This window comes from Mobula hypostoma, chromosome 18, assembly GCF_963921235.1.
Source record: "Mobula hypostoma chromosome 18, sMobHyp1.1, whole genome shotgun sequence".
Classification (NCBI taxonomy): domain Eukaryota; kingdom Metazoa; phylum Chordata; class Chondrichthyes; order Myliobatiformes; family Myliobatidae; genus Mobula; species Mobula hypostoma.
This window is the reverse complement of record NC_086114.1, coordinates 50,972,301-50,979,806: the sequence shown is the minus strand read 5'-3', so window position 1 is coordinate 50,979,806 and position 7,506 is coordinate 50,972,301.

Here is a 7,506-nt window from a genome sequence, read left to right as displayed (position 1 = left end):
ACAAGGTTCCACATGGAAGGTTAGTTAGGAAGGTTCAATCGGTCGGTATTAATATTGAAGTAGTAAAATGGATTCAGCGGTGGCTGGATGGGAGATGCCAGAAAGTAGTGGTGGATAACTGTCTGTCAGATTGGAGGCTGGTGACTAGTGGTGTGCCTTAGGGATCTGTACTGGATCCAATGTTGTTTGTCATATACATTAATGATCTGGATGATGGGGTTTGGTAAATTGGATTAGTAAGTATGCAGATGATACTAAGATAGGTGGAGTTGTGGATAATGAAGTAGGTTTTCAAAGCTTGATTTAGGCCAGTTAGAAGAGTGAGCTGAAAGATGGCAGATGGAGTTTAATGCTGATAAATGTTAGGTGCTACATTTTGGCAGGACTAATCAAAATAGGACATGCATGGTAAATGGTAGGGCATTGAAGAATGCAGTAGAACAAAGGGATCTAGGAATAATGGTGCATAGTTCCCTGAAGGTGGAATCTCATGTGGATAGGGTGGTGAAGGAAGCTTTTGGTATGCTGGCCTTTATAAATCAGAGCGTTGAGTATAGGAGTTGGGATGTAATGTTGAAATTGTACAAGCATTGGTAAGGCCAAATTTGGAGTATTGTGTACAGTTCTGGTCACTGAATTATAGGAAAGATGTCAACAAAATAGAGAGAGTACAGAGAAGATTTACTAGAATGTTACCTGGGTTTCATCACCTAAGTTACAGAGAAAGGTTGAACAACTTGAGTCTTTATTCTTTGGAGCGTAGAGGGTTGAGACGGGACTTGATAGAGGTATTTAAAATTATGAGGGGGATAGATAGACTTGACGTGGACAGGCTTTTTCCATTGAGAGTAGGGGAGATTCAAACAAGAGGACATGAGTTGAGAGTTAAACGGCAAAAGTTTAGGGGTAAAATGAGGGGGAATTTCTTTACTCAGAGAGTGGCGGCTGTGTGGAATGAGCTTCCAGCAGAAGTGGTTGAGGCAGGCTCGATGTTGTCATTTAAAGTTAAATTGGATAGATATATGGACAGGAAAGGAATGGAGGGTTATGGGCTGAGTGCAGGTCGGTGGGACGAGGTGAGAGTAAGCATTCGGCATGGACGAGAACGGCCGAGATGGCGTGTTTCTGTGCTGTAATATTGTTATGTGGTTATAGTTAACCACAAATCCTATAGGCTAATAGATGCAATTAAGAAGAAACATAGGAACATAGAAAACATAGAAAATACGTGCAGGAGTAGGCCATTCAGCCCTTCGAGACTGCACCGCCATTCAGTATGATCATGGCTGATCATCCAACTCAGAACCCTGTAGCAGCCTTGCCTCCATACCCCCTGATCCCTTTAGCCACAAGGGCCATATCTAACTCCCTCTTAAATATAGCCAATGAACTGGCCTCAACTGTTTCCTGTGGCAGAGAATTCCACAGATTCACCACTCTCTGTGTGAAGAAGTTTTTCCTAATCTCGGTCCTAAAAGGCTTCCCCCTTATCCTCAAACTGTGACTCCTCGTTCAGCACTTCCCCAACATCAGGAACAATCTTCCTGCATCTAGCCTGTCCAATCCCTTTAGGATTTTATACGTTTCAATAAGATCCCCCCTCAATCTTCTAAATTCCAACGAGTATAAGCCTAGTTGATCCAGCCTTTCATCATATGAAAGTCCTGCCACCCCAGGAATCAATCTGGTGAACCTTCTTTGTACTCCCTGTACGGCAAGGATGTCTTTCCTCAGATTAGGGGACCAAAACTGCACACAATACTCCGGGTGTAGCTCCCCCAACCTTGTACAACTGCAGTAGTACCTCCCTGCTCCTGTACTCGAATCCTCTCGCTATAAATGCCAGCATACCATTCGCCTTTTTCACCGCCTGCTGTACCTGCATGTCCACTTTCAATGACTGGTGTATAATGACACCCAGGTCTCGTTGCACCTCCCCTTTTCCTAATCGGCCACCATTCAGATAATAATCTGTTTTCCTATTTTTGCCACCAAAGTGGATAACTTCACATTTATCCACATTAAATTGCATCTGCCATGAATTTGCCCACTCACCCAACCTATCCAAGTCACTCTGCATCCTCTTAGCATCCTCCTCACAGCTAACACTGCCGCCCAGCTTCGTGTCATCTGCAAACTTGGAGATGCTGCATTTAATTCCCTCGTCTAAGTCATTAATATATATTGTAAACAACTGGGGTCCCAGCACTGAGCCTTGCGGTACCCCACTAGTCACTGCCTGCCATTCTGAAAAGGTCCCGTTTATTCCCACTCTTTGCTTTCTGTCTGCCAACCAATTCTCTATCCACATCAATACCTTACCTCCAATACCATGTGCTTTAAGTTTGCACACTAATCTCCTGTGTGGGACCTTGTCAAAAGCCTTTTGAAAATCCAAACATACCACATCCATTGGTTCTCCCCTATCCACTCTACTAGTTACATCCTCAAAAAATTCTATGAGATTCGTCAGACATGATTTTCCTTTCACAAATCCATGCTGACTTTGTCCGATGATTTCACTGCTTTCCAAATGTGCTGTTATCACATGTTTGATAACTGACTCTAGCATTTTCCCCACCACAGATGTTAGGCTAACCGGTCTATAATTCCCCGGTTTCTCTTTCCCTCCTTTTTTAAACAGTGGGGTTACATTAGCCACCCTCCAATCCTCAGGAACTAGTCCAGAATCTAAAGAGTTTTGAAAAATTATCACTAATGCATCCACTATTTCTTGGGCTACTTCCTTAAGCACTCTGGGATGCAGACCATCTGGCCCTGGGGATTTATCTGCCTTTAATCCCTTCAATTTACCTAACACCACTTCCTTACTAACATGTATTTCCCTCAGTTCCTCCATCTCACTGGACCCTCAGTCCCCTACTATTTCCGGTAGATTATTTATGTCCTCCTTGGTGAACACAGAACGAAAGTAGTTATTCAATTGGTCTGCCATGTCCTTGCTCCCCATAATCAATTCACCTGGTTCTGTTTGTAGGGGACCTACATTTGTCTTAACCAATCTTTTTCTTTTCACATACCTATAAAAACTTTTACAGTCAGTTTTTATGTTCCCTGCCAGTTTTCTCTCATAATCTTTTCTCCCCTTCCTAATTAAGCCCTTTGCCCTCCTCTGCTGGACCCTGAATTTCTCCCAGTCCTCAGGTGAGCCACTTTTTCTGGCTAATTTGTATGCTTTTTCTTTGGAATTGATACTATCCCTAATTTCCCTTGTCAGCCACGGGTGCACCACATTCCTTGATTTATTCTTTTGCCAAACTGGGATGAACAATTGTTGTAGTTCATCCATGCGAGCTTTAAATGCTTGCCATTGCATATCCACCGTCAACCCTTTAAGTGTCATTTGCCAGTCTATCTTAGTTAATTCACGTCTCATACCTTCAAAGTTACCCTTCTTTAAGTTCAGAACCTTTTGTTTCTGAATTAACTATGTCACTGTCCATCTTAATGAAGAATTCCACCATATTATGTTCACTCTTACCCAAGGGGCCTCTCAGGACAAGATTGCTAATTAACCCTTCCTCATTGCTCAATACCCAGTCTAGAATAGCCTGCTCTCTAGTTGATTCCTCGACATGTTGGTTCAAAAAGCCATCCCACATACATTCCAAGAAATCCTCTTCCTCAGCACCCTTACCAATTTGGTTCACCCATTATAACTGCTGTTCCTTTATTGCATGCATTTCTAATTTCCTGTTTAATGCCATCCCCAACCTCACTACTACTGTTAGGTGGCCTGTATACAACTCCTACCAGCGTTTTCTGCCCCTTAGTGTTATGCAGCTCTACCCATATCGATTCCACATCCTTCCAGCTAATGTCCTTCCTTTCTATTGCGTTAATCTCCTCTCTAACCAGCAATGCTACCCCACCTCCTTTTCTTTCATGTCTATCTCTCCTGAATATTGAATATCCCTGAATGTTAAGCTCCCATCCTTGGTCACCCTGGAGCCATGTCTCTGTGATCCCAACTATATCATATTCATTAATAACAATCTGCACTTTTAATTCATCCACCTTGTTACGTATGCTCCTTGCAGTGACACACAAAGCCTTCAGGCTTGCTTTTACAACACTTTTAGCCCATCAGGGCTAAGGCAAATCAGTGGCTATATTTCATTCGGAGTTTCATGACATATGTCACCAAAGACTCTAGCAAATTTCTACAGACGTACCGTGGAGAGAACCCTAACTGGTTGCATCACTGACTGGTATAGATGGGCCGCAGCATAGGATTGGAAAAAGGTGCAGAGGGTTGTGAACTCAGCCAGCTCCATCAAGGGCACTAAACTCCCTAGCACCGAGAACATCTTCAAAAGGCAATGTCTTTACTCCCCTCTCCTGCTACCAAGATTTCAACAGCAATCTTTTCCTCAGCATTGAAAATTAAGACAATCAAGAGCAAACATCTGAATAATGATAAATGTAACTGCAAAACACTCACCATTCCACTAATTGAGCTAGTTATTGTTTATGGTGATAATATATCGGTTCAGTAGGAATGCAATGGAAAGACTTGAGAGAGAGAGAGTGTTACAATTGTCAGAATAAGCTGTTCAAATCAGAGGTGGGAGAGATCCAGTATGTGATGTGGAAGAAATGACATAGGAGTCAAGTCTGCAAGGCTGAGATTATGATATAAATTTTGGTGGGGGAATGGACATCTCCAGTGTCATTGATTGCAATAAGGTTCAAGCTGCTGAGTGTAAACCATTTGAACAATGACTATGGTTTATAGTGACATCAGCAAAGCTCAACCAGATTCACATTTCTCTATATTCCTTGATTCATGCAATTACTCTGTAACTATTCATTCCATTTTTGGTGGGGGGAAAGAAAAATTTCCATGCACATACAAAATATGATCATAGACCACAATCATAGGAGTAGAAGTAGGCTATATGGCATAACACGTCTGCTTTGTCATTCCATCATGGCTGATTTATTATCCCCCTCAACCACATTCTCCTGCCTTCTCCCTGTAACCTTTGACACCCTTACTAATCAAGAACAGATCAACCTCTGCTTTAAATATACCCACTGACTTGGCCTCTGCAGCTGTCTGTGGCAATGAATTCCACAAATCCTTCTTCATCTCTGTTCTAAGGGACATTCCTCTATTTTGTGGCTATGCCCCTTGGTCTTAGACTTCCCTGCTCAAGATCATTCCCGTAAGAACTCTTCAGGATCCCCTGTAATGCTAGCACATCCTTTCTTAGGTAAGGGGCTCAAAACTGCTCACCATATTCTAAGTGTGGTCTGACCAATGCCATATGAATCTCCAGCATTACATTCTTGCTTTTATACTCTAGCCCTCTCAAAATTGCAATTGTCTTCCTTACTACTGACTCAACTTGCAAGTTAACCTTTAGGGAATCGTTCACTAGGACTCGTAAATTCCTTTGCACCTTGGATTTCAGAATTTTCTCCCGATTTAGAAAATTGTCTATACATTTATTCATTTATTCCATACCCAACTGCCACTTCTTTGCCTATTCTTCTAACCTGCTCGTGCTTCCTCTAAACTATCTGCTCTTTCACCCATCTTCGTATCATCCACAAACTTGGCCACAAAGCCATCAATTCCAGCATCCAGATCATTGACATGTAATGTGAAAAGAAGTGGTCTCAAAACCAGCCCCTGTAGAACACCACTCATCACAGACAGCCAACCAGAAAAGACCCCTTTATTCCCACTTTTTGCCACCTGCCAGTCAGCCAATTTTCTATCTTTCTAGTATCTTTCATGCAATATCATGGGAGCTTATTTTATCTATCAGCCTCATGTATGGCATCTTGTCAAAGGCTTTCTGAAAATCCAAGTAATCTATATCCACAGACTCTTCTTTGTCTATCATGTGACTCCAAGTACCCTGAAACCAGATCCTTAATAACTGACTCCAACATCTTTCCAACCACTGAAGTCAGGCTAACTGGCCTATAATTTCCTGTCTTTTGCCTCCCTCCCTTCTTAAAGAATGGAATGATGTTTGCAATTTTCCAGTCCTCTGCAACCATTCCAGAATCTAGTAATTCTTGAAAGATCGTTACTAGTGCCTCTACAATCTCTTCAGCTACCTCTTTCAAAATCATAGGGTGCAGTCCATCTGATCCAGGTAACTTATCTACCTTCAGAACTTTCAGCAGCCCCTTAGTAATAGTGACTACACTCACTTCTGCCCCCGACAGATCCTGGTTTGATTAAGAAGCTTAAGTAAGGGAACCCATTTGAATTTCTGGCATTCTGCTAGTGTCTTCCACAGTGAAAGCTTATTGAGTTCGTCTGCCATTTCTTTCTCCTGCATTACAGGTTGACCTTCACTAATCCGACTACCTGTTTTCCGGCACTGATTATGCTTAATGTGATCCTTCTGTAATTCAGCATTTTCACTAATCCGGCACTCCTCAGGTCCCAATGGTACTACCTTATGAACATCATTCTGCAATAGCCCCATACCCACTCTTACCTCTCTTTTCCTTTTCCTACAGATCTGAAAATCCCTTTGGAATCTCTTTTATATTATTGCCTAGTTTACCTTCATAATTAATCTTTGCTCTCCTTATAGCTTTTTAGTTGCCTTCTGTTGGTTTTTAAAAACTTACCAATCCTTTAGCTTCCACTACTTTGTGCAATATTATATGCGCTCTCTTTTGCTTTTATACTGTCATTGACTCCCTTAACAGCTATAGTTGTCTCATCCTCCCTTTACAATGCTTTTCTTCCCTTTGAGATGAATCTATCCTGTGTCTTCTGAATAGCTCCCAGAAGCTCCAGCTATTGCTGTTTTGCCATTGTCCCTGCTAGTGTCTCCTTCCAATCAACTTTGCTCCTCTCTCATGTCTCTGTAATTCCCTTTATTCCACTGTAATACTGATACATCTGATTTTATCTTCTCCCTCTCGAACTGCAGGGTGAATTCTATCATATACTTTAGAAGGATGAGGGGGGATCTCATTGGAACCTTTCGAATGTTGAAAGGCCTAGACGGAGTAGATGCAGAAAGGATGTTTCCCATGGTGGGAGAGTCTAGGATAAGAGGGCACAGCCTCAGGATAGTAGGGCATCCATTCAAAACAGAGATGTGGAGATATTTCTTTAGCCAAAGATTGATAGGTTCTTGATTGAACAAGGTCATGGGGAGAAGGCTTGGAAATGAGGTTGAGGAGGAGAAAAATAGAGGATCTGCCATGATTGAATGGTGGAGCAGACTCGATGGACAAAATGGCCTAATTTCTGCTCCTATGTATTATGGTCTTATCACTGCCTCCTCAGGGTTCCCTTACTTAAGCTCCCTAATCAAACCAGGTTCATCACAAAACACCAAGTCCAGAATTGCCTTTTCCCTAGTGGGCTCACCCACAAGCTGCCCTAAAAAGCCATCTTGTAGGCATCCTACAAATTCCCTCTCTTAGGATTCAGCACCAACTTAATTTTCTCAATCTACCTGTGTATTGACATTCCCCATGACCAATGTAACATTACTT